This window comes from Rutidosis leptorrhynchoides, chromosome 2, assembly GCF_046630445.1.
Source record: "Rutidosis leptorrhynchoides isolate AG116_Rl617_1_P2 chromosome 2, CSIRO_AGI_Rlap_v1, whole genome shotgun sequence".
NCBI lineage: Eukaryota > Viridiplantae > Streptophyta > Magnoliopsida > Asterales > Asteraceae > Rutidosis > Rutidosis leptorrhynchoides.
In genome coordinates, this window is record NC_092334.1 from 89,625,311 (window position 1) to 89,641,882 (window position 16,572).

The 16,572-nt window shown below is 30.7% G+C and overlaps 1 non-coding gene across 1 annotated transcript; it reads left to right on the forward strand.

The window, feature by feature from the left end:
• Nucleotides 1-1,645: 1,645 nt before the first annotated feature.
• LOC139895308 (small nucleolar RNA R71) lies at nt 1,646-1,752 on the forward strand. The gene has a single exon (XR_011775765.1). It is a non-coding gene; the product is annotated as a small nucleolar RNA R71 (small nucleolar RNA).
• The last annotated feature ends 14,820 nt before the right edge of the window (nt 1,753-16,572 follow it).

Sequence of the window (16,572 nt, forward strand, 5' to 3'; positions counted from 1 at the left end):
TGCGGATTGCGGTTGTTGCATGACTCTATCAACAGAAAAGGTAACACTCTCGTCCTCTATACTTAGGGTCAGTTTCTTACCGAACACGTCTATTATTGCTTTAGCCGTGTTTAAGAATGGACTTCCTAATATGAGAGGAACTAGAGAATCTTCTTCCATGTCCAGAATAACAAAATCTACTGGAAATACTAAAGTACCAACTTTAACTAGCATATTTTCCATTATCCCTCTAGGATATTTTACTGATCGATCGGCTAGTTGTATGCTTATTCGTGTTGGTTTTTATTCTCCGAGGTCTAGTTTAGTGTATAGTGAATACAGCATTAAATTTATACTAGCACCTAAGTCTGTCAATGCTTCTATTGAACTAAGACTACCCAGAAAACATAGAATTGTGAAACTTCCTGGATCTGATAATTTTTCTGGTATCTTATTCAATAGTACTGCAGAACAATTAGCATTCATTGTAACAGCCGAGAGTTCTTCCATTTTCTTTCTATTTGTGATTAGATCTTTCAGAAATTTAGCATATCTTGGCATTCCTGAAATCACATCAATGAAAGGAAGATTTACATTTATTTGTTTAAACATATCCAAGAATTTAGATTGCTTGGCTTCAAGTTTTTCTTTTCTCATTTTACTCGGGTAAGGAAGTGGTGGTTGGTATGGTTTAACATAAGGCTTAGCCTTAACTGTGTTATCTTCATTAACCTTTTCAACTACCGGTTCTTTTTCCTTTTGTTGATCAGATTGTGGTGCCTGTGTAGTAGGAATAGAGTCATCAGAAATTATAGGAATTTCAGGTGGTTTAATTGTAATACCACTTCTTGTGGTAATGGCTTTAGCTGTTTCATTCCGGGGGTTAGCATTTATATCGCTAGGTAGACTTCCCGGTTTTCTTTCACCTATCAACCTTGCTAGTTTGCTTACTTCTCGTTCCAGATTTTGAATAGAAGCTTGTTGATTTCTAAATGCTTGAGCATTTTGTTCATTGGTTTGTTTTTGAGATGTGAAAAATTGAGTTTGAGATTCAACTAGCTTCGACATCATGTCTTCTAAATTTGGCTTTTTATCATCGGTTTGTGGTGGTTTAATTAGAAAAATAGGTCTTTGCTGGTTGTAAGTATTATTAGATACTTGTTGATTGCTAGGACCTTGTTGGTTGTTGTATGGAACATTTCGGTTATAATTCTGGTTTTGATTGTAATTTGGTCTTGGCGGTTGATAATTACCTTGATAATTATTTCCAGGCCTTTGGTTCATGTATGAAACATTCTCTCTTTGTTCCATTGTTTGTTCAATACTGAGACAATCTTTTGTCAAATGTGGTCCTCCACACTGCTCACAACTAATACGTATTGCGTGAATATCTTTAGTCATCTTTTCCATTCGTCTCTCGAAAGCATCTATCTTTGCGGACATGGAATCAAAGTCATGGCTAGAATCGGCTCTAGCCGCTTTAGATGATGTAACGATATCTTTTTCTTGGTGCCACTCATATGAGTGAGAAGCAGTGTTATCCATAATTTTGTAAGCTTCAGTTGCGGTTTTCTTCATAATGGAACCACCAGCTGCTATGTCGATGTCTTTTCGTGTAGTAATGTCGCATCCTTGGTAGAATATTTGTACTATTTGATAAGTGTCTAAACCATGTTGCGGACATCCTCTCAACAACTTTCCAAATCTTGTCCATGCCTCATATAAAGTTTCATTTGGCTTTTGTGTGAATGTAACAATTTCTCCTTGAAGTCTCACGGCTTTAGATGCTAGAAAGAATTGTTTAAGAAATTTTTCAACTAAAACATCCCATGTATCAATCGCCCATTCAGATAACGATTCTAACCAATCTTTGGCTTCTCCCTTTAAAGTCCAGGGAAATAACATGAGATATATCTGTTCATCCTCAACTTCTCTTATTTTAAATAGAGTACAGATCTTATTAAAGGTACGAAGATGTTCGTTTGGATCTTCCTTCGGCGCACCACTAAATTGGCATTGATTAGTTACCATGTGTAGGATTTGTCCTTTGATTTCATAATCTGGCGCATTAATATCTGGTTGAGTAATTGCATGACCTTGGCCAGTGCGTTTAGCTCTCATTCGATCTTCCATACTTAGAGGTTCCAGATTTTCCATGATTGAAATTGTTGAATCTGAATCAATAGAGGATTCTGATTTAATGGTTTCTTCCTCGACAATCTCTGGATGAGTGATTTGTGGTTTAGGAGGAATGATTAGTGGTTCAGGATCTCTGAATTGTCCCTGAATATCCTCCAGATTCTCAATTGTGAGGTCGGGTTCAAAAAATGGATTATCGGAAATTTGAATTGGAGTACTTGGTCGACTAGATGACGATTTTAAAGAAAAATCAACGGCGACAATATTGGCTAGATGTCTTGATCGAGTTACAGGTGGTGAACGTATGAAAGGTGGTGAATGTTTTGCTCGGTACATTCACTGAATATCCTATTAGTTATAAAAGATAAAAATTATATAAAGCTATCAAATTAATAGACTTTTCTGATTTTGCTCACGTTTCGAATAGCCAATAGATGCAGCAGGTAGCCAGGACCCTTTAAATCGGAAGCCCACAACTCGCCACTAACAAATCCAACTATTACCACAAACCAGAAAATTTTGGATGTCTATCAATTTAACCACTTAAAATAATTTTTCGTCGAAGTTTAAAGAAGATAAAGAAAATTCTATGTCCTAAAAACTAGAGCGTCGAGAAATAAGAAAGAAAAAGAGTGCGTCGAAAAACGTCGAAAAATAAAAGGTCTAAAAAATATTAATAAGAAAAAAAAATGTCGAAACTTAAAAGTTTAAAAACTAAAATTTAAAACTTACGTCTAAAGGTATTAAAGCTTAAAAGGAATTCTATATCTAAAACGGCAATAACTTAAAAAGTACTAAAATCTTAAAACGGCGTCGCAAAATTCTAAAGCACCTAAATCATAGTCTAAAGAAAAAGCACTTAAGAGATTTTATGGTAAACCCTAAAAATCTAGAAATATAAAATAAACTACGGTAAAAACAAATCTTAAAACTAATTACGAACGATAAAAATACAAATTACGAAATAAACAATTAAAATAAATGATTTATAAAAAGAAACTAAAAATGATAAAATTACTAACTTTTATAAAAAATATTATTTTTATATTATTATTTTATAAAAGTATTACTTTATATATTAATAAAACTAATTAACACTTAAATTAAAGAAAACTTAAACTAATTAATATTTAAATAAAACCCTAATTATTATTTATTAATATTAATTATATATAAATCAAACCCTAATTCTGACAGACGAGGATTCAGACCTGTCAAGTCACCTCATGCGATCGCATGAGATTTCTTTGATATGGCCATGCGATCTCATGGACTGTGGATCCAGGAAAGAAATTGGGCTGCTACAGTGTTCGGCCCGATTACTTTTTATTTTTTTTAACTTATATAAAATATTTATATAAATAAAAACTTATATTTTAAAAATTACCTATTAGTTTTTGTAACTAAAAAAATACAAACTTTTTAATTTTAAAACGTAAAAATATAGTAATATATATATATATATATATATATATATATATATATATATATATATATATATATATATATATATATATATATATATATATATATTTCTTTTCTTTTTTTTATGTTTTTATACTTAATAGTTACTATATTTTTACAAAAATAGATTAAAAATAAATATATATTTTTTTAGAAAAATAGCGTTTCGCTTCGGCGTTCCCCGGCAGCGGCGCCAAAAATACTTGATGTTATGCGAAGTGTATACGAAATAGTTATATTTTTACTACGAAATACTATTAAATACGGTACAATTTTACACAAGTTATTTATTTATTTATAGAGTGGATATACCTAAACCTTGCTACAACACTATAGGCAGTGTACCTAATCGTAGAGTAGTGTAGTTTTTAGTAAGTCCGGTTCATTCCGCAGGGAGCTAGCCAAGTTTAACGCTATATTTTAAAACTATATTTATATAATATATATATATATATATATATATATATATATATATATATATATATATATATATATATATATATATATATATATATATATATATATAAGTATTATTATTATTATTATTATTATTAAAAAGGGGGTTTTTCCATTTAATGACCGGTTTGTCGATTTTATGTCTTAAGTCGCAATTAAAACCTAATGTAAAATGTTAAAAATAATTATAACTTAATTTAAAGCATAAAGTAAATGACGATAATTAAAGTGCGATAAATTAAAGTGCGATAAATAAAATGACGGTAAATAAAATTTCGATAATTTAAAAGTATGATAATTAAAAGTGCGATAAGATATAAAATAAAGGAATTATGCTTATTTAAACTTCCGTAATCATGATGTTTGACGTGTTGATTTTAACTTATTACCATGGGTTAATTTTCCTTTATCCTTGTCCATCTGGTTTTTGTCCATAACAGTCCATCAGTCATAAATATAAATTGCGAGTGTCCTCGTCAAATTATCCTTATACCCGAAGTCAAATATTCCAACTAACTGGGGACTTAAACTGTAATAAGGTTTAATACATTGTTAATGATTACACCAGGTTATCGACTGTGTACAATCCAAGGTTTTAATACTTTATTATCAATTACACCAAGTGTCCTTGTATGTAATCCACCCCTGTTTTAATGAGTCCATTGACTATTAATCCATTCCCGTGTCCGGTTAAATGAACAATTATTAGTACTTATAAATATCCCTCCCATCGTGTCCGATCGAGTGTATGTGGTTATTTATAGGTACGTCCAATTGTAAATCTTTATATTAAATTAACGAACTATCATTCAATTAAACAAATATAAAGCCCATTAATAGCCCATAGTCTAATTTCCACAAGTGTCGGTCTTTTGTCCAAACCCCAATTATGGTACAAAGTCCAATAACCCCGTCTTTAATATTTAGTCCAACATCACGATTACTTCGGCTTAAATAAGCATAATAATAACTTAGCTACGAGACATTAATTTAAAAAAGTTGAACATAACTTACAATGAGTATTAATAGCGTAGTGTTACACGGACATAATTTCAACTTACAAACTTAAAACATTCGCCACTATAACCTTATTATTATTATTATTAATCTTAAATTAAAATTAAAATTATAATATATATATATATATATATATATATATGTTGCGAGAGTGCAGAGAAAGGAAAAGAAAAAGATGTGTAAAACTCGGCTGAAAATGTTGCAATTTATAGCACTTGGCCTGACTTTTGGCCCCATGCGATCGCATGGAAATTGTGCTTCCAGGCCATGCGAGCGCATGGCTTCGAATTCCAGCTCATAATGATTTGTTTGCTAGTTTGCCGACGGTTTTTAATATAAATATAATATATAAATAATTTATAGAATTATTTATATATTATATTATATTCGTGTGCATAGTTGACTTGTAATTTTAGCTCCGTTGCGTCGCGCGTTGATAGTTGGTTCATGTCCCAGTTCCGGATTTTCGAACGTCCTTTCTTACGATTTAATATCTTGTACTTTGCGTTTCGCGGCTCGTACTCTTGTAACTTTTAGATGTTTCTCATCAATAATTTGAACCACTTTGATTGTACTTTGTACTTTTCAGATTTTTGGTCGTTTGCATCTTCAAATCGTCGAATCTGTCTTTTGTCTTCACCTTTTATTATTTAAACGAATATCACTTGTAAATAGAACAATTGCAACCAAAAGCTTGTCTTTCTTGAAGGATAATGCTATGAAATATATGTTCGTCTTTAGCATTATCATGTTTTTAGATGATTACACACTGATTGTAAGCGTGAAGATACAAAGGATGTTTAAGATGAAATCAAGTGGCAAACTTGAAGATATGTTTAGTTGTAGAAGGTGTAGCTTATTAACGATCTTTTAAACTAAAATGTGTTATAATTTATATTTCATACTCTTTTAATACTTTTTAATTGTTCAAGGTTAGTAGTCCAATATTAGTAGTCCAATAGTCCAATGGTCCAATAGCCCAATATATAATCTTAGAATTTAAAATATTTAAGATTAGAAGATGATGAAGAAATTTTGCGTAGTTAATTAATTGGTTACTAATCAATTTTATTTTATTCATTATTTTCTTCATTATGCCACTTGTCAAATCTTGACTTGGATTCTGATCGTTCAAAATCCGAATATGAAATTGAATGAAAATAGTTGTTCTTTGATGAACGGATACGTATATATGTGGATTTGAGCAGTATTGTTGATGACTGTTGAATCTGAATTGAAGAATGTACAGTGTAACATGTTAATGTGAGATCTAAATATTTCTAGGGTATTACCTACCCGTTAAAATATTCTCATCATTAATAGTTTGTACAAAAGAACTTTTAATTACAATCTTTATAAAAATATACTTAAATATATATTTTCTTCAGATGTAATCATGGATTTAATGAGTTAATATGATATTAAACTCATATGATTTATGGTTAGAACTATAGTACATAGTCTCTAAAACATTAGAGATTACATAATCATCAGGTAGAACGAAGATATATGACGTAGAACGATAGGTAGAACGATGATTAGGTTTGAGGTATAAGTTGTGATGTTGAGGTATGTGATGTTGAAACTTGGGTTGTTGGTGGTACTGTTGGTGCTGGTGATGTTGCTGAAGCTGGTAAGTTTTGCACCATATTCTCCAAATTTATTACTCGAGCGCGAAGTTCGTTGACTTCTTCTATCACATCGAGATGATGTCGGTTGGGAAGAACGAATGAATAAGGCTTAGAATTGAAGATATTATGTAATCGTTACGAGCTATTCTAGAAATGATAGTGAAAATGGTGTTTCAGACTGGTTCGCCGGTAAGTGCTCCAGGTTCTTCGCCACGAAGTGAATTTGGTTGATGGAAAGGATCGCCTTCTTCTCGTTTCCATTGATTAATTCGAATACAAACCCATCCCCAATTCATCCAAAATTGATGATGGCTGATTTGTTGATCCATTCTGGTTACACTGCTTTCGGAGTTCTAGTAGAAATCCATATTGGAATAGCTATCGAATTCGAGGAACTTGAACTGGTTGCAGAATTCATCTTGCACGGTTAGATAAAGGATTTTTGATATGAAATGATTTTCGGATATCGGATGATATTCTAATTACATAGAATACCTAATACTTATATATAGTACAGAAGATCCCGTAGATTACGGAGGGAATTAAGGAAACGTGTCAGACAAGGTTTAATGTGATGGGATATGTATTTGTCTGTACACCATCTATGCAATAATTGCAATAAGACGTGTCGAGACTGAAAATAATAGGTAGATATTTTTCGACAAAGAATGGTAAGCAAAACTTTTGACATGCAGACCAGGTTCAAGTCTAGACTCATAAATTATCCTAACAACTACTAGGTCGAAGTCCAGACTCATTAATGCATCCTAATGACTATCTGTTAGATACACTAATGCAAGACCTGGTTCGCTAAGACCACCGCTCTGATACCACCTGTAGTGACCCGTCCTAATCCTGCTCGACGAAGTCTTCAACATATGGTCCCATTGCGAGGTTCGGACCTCTATATGCCATGACGACTCCAAGTAATATCTTTAAAATGAGCAAATGCACAGCAGAAGATTTCTTTAATACCTGATAATAAACATGTTTTAAAAGTGTCAACCAAAAGGTTGGTGTGTTCATAGGTTTATCATAAACAATAAAATTCATCATTTTGATAGACCACAAGATTTAAATATAGTACACCTATCTCGTGTACGAAACCATTTTTCATAATGCTTAGCAGAGTAGGTTTGTATCCTTTTCTCCCCCATAGGTTGCCTCGCGATTTTTAATAACCATACACATATCTCGTGCACAAAAATAACATACACATAACCTGTGTATAAAATCATTCTCTCGATACATAACATTCAATTTGCTTTCATAGCTTGGCTTGGTAACCGACCTTAACATATAATGCGCATCAATAATATCCCCAAAACCGAATATCTCGTCTGTATAATATATAAACTTCGAAGTACTAAACACCATGCCCACTAGCCCTTCCGTCTAGTGAACATTCTGGGTAGGGGTGTTAAACCCGGTAGCTAACTTTAAGATTCGCGTGAATTAGGGCTATACCCATTTTCTAATTCTTAGGTTACCAAGCAATAATAATCAAGGGGAAAATGTTCACATCAATTAGTGGCAATTATCACGTTCAACTAATTCAATCATAATCAACAGAACTTATGTCTGCATAATAATTTATTCGAGGAATGTTTTGCTTGTGTCATATATCGTCAAACATTTATAAAAGTATTTCATGTATTCACAGTTCAAAATATATTTCAAAAGCATTTAATAAAGCAGTTGTAAAAACAGTGCATGTATTCTCAGTCCCAAAAATGTAAAGAGTAAAAGGGAATCAAATGAACTCACAATACGATATTTGGTAGTAAAAATATGCATATGACTGAACTGAACAATGCCAGGTTGGCCTCGGATTCACGAAACTATATCATTTATATATATATTAACACATATAATGGTAATCGAACAAATTTATATATTATTAGTGATTTAATTGTTATTTTAATTATGTGTTTCATTAATAATTTAATTAACTATATTTATTTTATATACTTTAGATAAATAATAATAAAAATATTAATATAGTTACGTTATATGTAATAATTATATTTTACATAAATAATATTTGTTGTAATAGTAATAATAATACTAATGGTAATATTAGTCATACAAATAATGATAATAGTAATAATAATGTTAAAAATAATAATTTTAATGTTAAATGTAATAATGATGATAATAATAATAAATAATGATAATAATATTAATAACAATAATATTTATAATACTTAGTAATAATAATAATACTAATAATAATAAAAATGATAAAAATAATAATGATACTTATTTTATTAATTCATAAAATGATAATATTAATAATAATAATACTTATATTAATACTAATAATGATATGATAATAATAATAGTAATGGTAATAGAAATACTACCTCAAAGAAGTAGCCCTTTAAAAAAAATGCCTAAGTCCGGGTTTGAACCCGCGACGTCCCGCTAACCCGATAACATCCTTAACCACTCCTCTGACCTCGCTTTTTCTGATCAAACTTGGATTTTAATTTATTTAACCCTATCCTATTTGTTTCCCTTTCTCTTTTTCTTCTTCAATTTTAAAACCCATTTGATCATTATCTAAACATCATCATCTTTTTCACATATCATCTTCGTCTATCTATAAGTCCAACAGCAAAAACCAAAATTGGGTCACGGCCTACTAAACAATACAAGTTCACTGTCCAATAGCAACCTAATCCTATAATAGTTTAAATGACCCAATATTAGAAGCCCACTAAGAAATCACCATTTTATTTAAGGCCTGTTATTTTGGAAACCATTAAACATGTTAGTTTGATAGATTTCTGAATTCAAACGGCCTCATCTATTACCTCATCATGAAGTCATCAACCATTTACATAAAGTCGTTATCATGATCACAATATACCAACAGTCATCATGCATCATTCGCTCATCATTATTTCCATCATAACCCGATTCATTATCTATTTGTTTGTTACAGTTCTGAATATAAAACCAAATAAAACACGGCAGGAGGGTTTAATTATCATCATTCATATCATACACCCTCATCAACTCATCATACCCATATCATCACCATTATATATTTTTTTATCTTTACTATTATCAATCTCGTTACACTTAATAGGAATAGAAACGAAACCATAAAAGAGTGCAGTCAAGAATTTATGATACCTTCATCGTCATCTTAAATCATACGCGATAAAATAAGGACACGTCCATAATGTTTGGCCATGAAGTTATGAGTTGTCCAAGAATAAACGATTCCTTTTCAATACTTTATTTTGCTTGACCCACATTCCTAACCCACTAGTGAAAAAGTTGGCAAGTGGTGTATTTTTCTTAAAGAGTTGTAGACCAAAGCAAGAATAATATACATAAAAGTAGTGCTTTAATCGCATGCTTTTGACCCTGGGATAAATTAATATTAATTGTTATATTTGATGACTGTTTTGGCTTTGGCTTTCGTAGATAGTTAAAAGTGAAGGTTGTTCTCGATTAAAACAGAAAATAAAAACAATGAGCGGGTTTGTGGTGGTGATTGCAACATGGTGATTGTTCGATTGGTGGTGTCTGTTTCAATGGTTGCAGCAGTCCACGATGAGGTTGCTGTTTAATCTTCATGATAGCAAAAGGAGATTGGCGAATTATGGTGATTCAACAAGGAAGAAGGTTGTTTTGTAGTGGGGTTTACAGAGGTGGTTTGATGTTGGTTAAACAAGATGGTGGAAGGTTAATCGAAACAAACAGAAACATAACAAGTGGCAGTAAGAGTGAATCATAAAGGTTTGGTGTTGGGTTTAATCAAATAAAACAGAAAACTGAAGCAGTAGAGGTATTACATGAGCTTTGTGCAGAAACAGTAGGCAATGCAGCAGCAGAGATCGATTAATAGCAGCAATCTAATAGCAACATTAAGTGGTGTTTTGGGTTGACTATTTGGACAGAGAACGAAAGCTGTACCGACTGTTTTCCTTTGACTGCATCAGAAACAATGGTAGATGTAAAGTGAATGTTGCAGCTGCAAAATAATAGTAGTAGCAGTAGGTGACAATAGGTAGTGGTTTAATGGGTTTAAGTGGTGAGGTTGTGGTACTCCAGCGGTGGGTTGTTCTCAAGAAGAACACAAGATTAAAGGTGATGATTATTCGAATGAAATTCCCACATACCTGAGGCAGTCGATTGTTTTATAGCCAAAAGAGATGTCGATAGAATAATTGAAGCAGACAGAAATATAACAATCGATAGGGACATGAAACAGATTTGAATAATTCATCTAATGCGATATCTACTAATTTTGTTTGTATTTGAAATCTTGATTTTGACATGTACAAGATCAAAGACAAGAAGAATCAAATCAGGGAAAAAGAAGACTAAATAAAAAAAATAAACAAAAATCAGATAACGATGTTCAACTGAAATTGTCTGTATTGTGAATTGAGATTGACACTGGTAACAATTTGGAGACACTAAACAAAATTTGGATAGTGATGGCTATAGACTGCATTATTTATTTGAGAAGATCATAATTTATTTTTTTGATTAATTAATAGTTATAAATATGTTAATATATTTAATTATTTATTTGAGTAACCCTGACTGTAATTAACCATTATAAGATAGATATAACTGATCGTTTTAACTGAGTATATGTATATGCTTGTCATTTGGTATCGTATGAATATATAAACGTCTTGTCATATTTTTAATTTGTTTAATTTTGTAGTTACTTGCTCAACTGTTTTAAGAACATAAAAGTTAATTTTCTATTTGTTTTCTGTTTAATTACTTGATAATTTTGAGAATTGATGTTGAATTAGTTAGTTAGGGTTTGTGTTCATTGTATTAGTTATTAGTGAACTTGAATGCTTACTATTGTTTAATTGACTTAATTCTTAATGTTGATGTACAGATATAAGTAAGACGAGTTGCTTAAAAATGACCACAATGAACAAGGTTTGTGGTCGTTATTTGTAATCAATTGGGTCAGTTCATATAAGAGATCTAATATAACAATAATAATACTTTTAATATTACTAAAAAAAAAAATACTAATAATAATAATAGAGATATCAATACTATTAATGATAATAATAATATCAATAATACTATTAATAATTTAAAAAAATATATTTTTTTAGTAATAATAATAATTGTAATAATAATAACTAATTGACATAATAGTTTATTAATATACTCAATTTATAATATATAATTATTTACATGTATAGTTATTTATACATATACATTTCAATTTATGATTAAAGGTTCATGAATCGTCGAAATGGTCGAAAGGTAATTGAATATATGAAGCAGTTCAAAATTTTTAAGACTCAACCTAACAGACTTTGCTTATCGTGTCAAAAATATTAAATCGTATCGAGAGTTTGGTTTAAAATTAGTCGGAAATTTTCGGGTCGTCACAACTGTCAAAGATGCCTTTTTGACAGAGAGTGCTTAGTTTGAGTTCGGGATCAATGAATAGTGAGGTTAGTGCTCTTCTTGGAATGAACTTCGGAAGGAGTTGTATATGATTCTTCGTATCATAAAACTCAACTCCTTTATTTGGCACTCTAAGGATGTAGCCAAATCGCTTAAGTGTCATCTCATGTTCTTGATCAAACAAAGTAAATTTCACCTTTTTATTAGAGGTAAATTCAAAATTTGAATAGAATTGTTTGAGAGGAGAGGGAAAGGTGTAGGTTTTGAGTGAGAAAATTGAACCCCATCCAATTTTATCAAACTCTTTTTAAAGAGTAGGATAGTCGTAGAACACTTCATGTTCTTCTTGGATGTATCTTGAATCATCTAGAGAGTTCTTCTTTTCATCACATGGAAGTTTATTGTGAACTTTTATCATTTTGAGATTTGAGTGATGTTTGGAGTTTGAGAAGATAAAAGGTTTTGGAGAGATCATTGTTTTGTGGTGCAAGATGTTCTTTGAGATTTCTCAATTTAATGAATCTTGAGTAAAGGATTTCCATCTGAAACGACTCGTCCATATTACTATAAATGCAGTACGTTATTCATTGGTCCCATAGCGAGGTATTTGACCTCTATATGAAACGTTTTAGAAAAATATTGCATTCATTTCATAAAAAGCACACCATTATTATACACAATGCATGTTTTAAACAAGTGGGCGATTATTTAAGAAATAATCCCCATGATACATCGGTTACCAAATACTACACACATTATATAACAGTCGAATATAATACATGACAAAGGTTTTATTGAATGCAACACTTCATTTAAACAAAAGCATGAGACTCCATGCACAGCTTGCTCAGATAATGCAACAGCGGAAAACTTTCTTAAGGACCTGAGAATAAACATGCTTAAACAGTCAACACAAGGGTTGGTGAGATATATAGGTTTAGCATCGATATAAATATAGACCACAAGATTTCATAGTTATAAATATATGTACACTCGCAAGTGTATAAAAGTATTCTATAAGTTGTTGAGCGCTTCGGTAACCATATTTAACAATTAATGTAGCATATTCACTTTATTATGAAATCTCCCTACACTCTACCAAGTGTAGTAAAAACGAAGTACTATGCAACCGTTTACGATACTAGAGCGACTAGCCCGGTTGGGGTTGTCAAACCCGATAGATCTATCAATAGGATTCGCGTATACATGTTCTTACAACATGTAAATATTAGTTACCAAGCTATTAGGGAAGATATGCAAAGTGGTACAACTCAACGTAGACTATATTTTAAGTACTTGTGTCTATGGCGTAAAACATAAAATGCATATATTCTCATCCCAAAATATTTGTAGAGTTTAAAAATGGGACTATATACTCACGGTAGTAAAAGTATATTAATAATAAGTTTTCAGCTTATTAAAAATATGGCCGTCGTCCTTGGATTCACGAACCTATAACAATAATAATGATTCAAATAATAATACGACACGTGAATAAAATAAAACAAGTTCATAGAATACTTATATATTAATTTTTAACATTTTTATGTTAGTAGTCCTTTGTTAGTAGTCCAAAATAGTCCGAAATGTCCAACAGTCCAATAATCGGTATATATAATCTTAGAATTACCCCACGACGTATTGTATACATATTGTCTTTGCATCAGCCCAGAGACGTATTGTATACGTATTATCTTAGAATTTATCAAAACGTATTGTATACTTATTGTCTTAGGATTTATCAAAACGTATTGTATACTTATTGTCATGGAATGTACCAAGATTATTATATATATATATACAATCTCGGAATTAACTAAGATTATAATATTTTTTTATACTAATGATAACAAGTCCAAATATATATAGGATATAGGAAAAGTTAGCAAGGATATGGTTAATATAGTTTTTACAATATAAATTTCGTCCATACAACGTTAATTTTAGCAGATTTTGTTTTGCTCGCCAAATATTCATTACAACTCCGTTTAAAGTGAATCAAATTGCTATGGATTCCTTAAGAAGTTAATTTTTCAAAAAAATTCTAGAAGTTCAGCCCATGTATTAATATTCAGAGTTTTACCCTCTTTTTGTGCCGGTGGACAGATTTGGAAGAATCCCGGCACCCACCCAATATATGATTTTTGATAAAATACTTCCACTTTGTCTAAAATCATGAAAAAAATACTGGAAGTCTTATTTACATATATTAAAATATTTCCAAAGTCTTAGCCTCGAACTCAAAGTCTAAGATAGGTTTTTAATTTCCAACCCAAAACAGCCCGCTTTTTACCGAATGGAGATTAAACGATATATGTTAAGTTTCAAGGTGTTCTTCATATGTACAAGTTATAAGTTCTTATATTAACTTAATATAACATCATAATACATATAAATAAGTATTATTAGAGTTAAGTTATAAATATTAGATTAGTTCTTCAAACAAGTTTAGAATCAACTAAACTATGTTCTAGTTTATAAACTCTTATATAGATAACTATAAACATATGAATTGAACAAGAGTTGAAGTAGAGTTTTTACCTCAAGTTTAGAATGTAAAGTTGCTGGAAACAAGTAGTAGAACAAAACTTGAGAGAGTTTTTGTAAGTGTGTGTGAGAATTGGAAGTAAAATTTGGAAAATGAATGTGTAAAAATGAGTTAGAAATGGTGCTTATTTATAGGCTTGAAAATTTGGGTTTTAGTGAAAATATCCCAGATAAGTTAAAATGTAATATGTCATGGATGACATATTAAATTGATTAGGTCATGGATGACATATTACACAAATAATTGAAGATTTCTATTGGTATATACCAATAGTAAATACTTCTAGAAGCTGTGTATAATACGGGTAAAAATGTCGTATGAATGCGAGTAGAATTCTTGAGGAAATTGAATGAAAATACGAGTATAGCTATCCTTTATATGTATTGGTATATTATAAAGTGTATTTAATACTTGTAAGGATGTATTTATACTCGTAATACATTATATGTAAATACAGTTTAACATAAGTTAATTACGTCGTTTAAATAGTAACATATATATTGTTCAAAAACTCTTTAAATTAGTAGTATGAAAAAATATATATATATATATATAATATTTTGTTAATATACTTAATGAGATATTTAATTATCATATTTTCAAGTTAAATCTATATATATATATATATATATATATATATATATATATATATACACACACACACACATATATATAATTAATATAAGTTATGACGTTCGTGAATCGTAAGAATAAAAGGGTGACTAAAAGCTTGTGTAAAACTCTTTCTGGAGGTTCAAGACTTATTAAAATTCATTGCTTATCAAGTCAGAATTATTAAATCATGTAAATAGTATAATCAAGTAGTCGGAAAAATTCGGGTCGTTACAATACCTACCTGTTAAAGAAATTTTGTCTCGAAATTTGATCGAGATCGTCATGGCTGACAATAAGTATGTTTTCATGACAAATACGAGTTGAAAGTTTAGAGTTTTATCATCAGTGAGTAATATGGATAAAACAATTCTATTATGTGAAGTGTATGAGTGAAGCTATAGCAAAATAGTGAAATGAGGAAAGTAAAGATTCGTCTTAACTTTTGACGTCATCACGGTTGATTTTCAGATTAAAGAAAATCTTTATAAATAAGATTTGATTCTTCAGTAATTAAGGAAATTAGAATTTTCTTCGATTAGGTGCGTAATCTGCCTCGATTGCTATGTCTGATATATCGCTATAAATTAACACCCCCTTCGTTTCCTTATTTCTACATCTCTCATCTTCTATACTTTCTTCCTTAATTCATACTTCCAAAACATTCGTCAATATGCTCCATCCGGTTCTAATCCTTGATATACTCCTAACTTTTATATCCGTCATTCTTCTTTTTCATCTGCCGCCGGAAGAATCTATTCACTTCTACTATACTCTTGGTTTTATAGTGTTTTTACTTCTCCCGTGTCTTTCGTTGCAATACATATTGATATACATGGTTTGTAATTTATGTATTGTCGTCGGGCCTTATATCTTTCCTTATTTTTCGGAGTCCCTGCTCCTGTTTTTCCATAATCATTGACATCTACGGTTAATGGTCTTTTCTGTTTGCTGCGATTTATACCCCCTTTCTATTTCAGAACTTCATGCTTTTGTTTTCTTTTCGCAAGTAATGGTCCAAAATTCGTAGGTATGGAGTTTCGAATTATCATAATATACAAAGTAGAAAGGAAAGGTAGTAGCACGATTTGATTTGTCAAATTACCAGAATATCCGGAAAAGACCGAATCATCAAGAAAATATTTTCTTGATATTTTTTAGAGGTTAAATAAAATGCAAGAGTCGTGTAACATGGCACATGATGACATTATGATCTGTGAATCATCACATTCCATTTAGAAACTCAGCATGACTTACTGTAATATAATCACGTTGATCAAGTGGTCATTATATTATACTAACTCATGCTTCAGT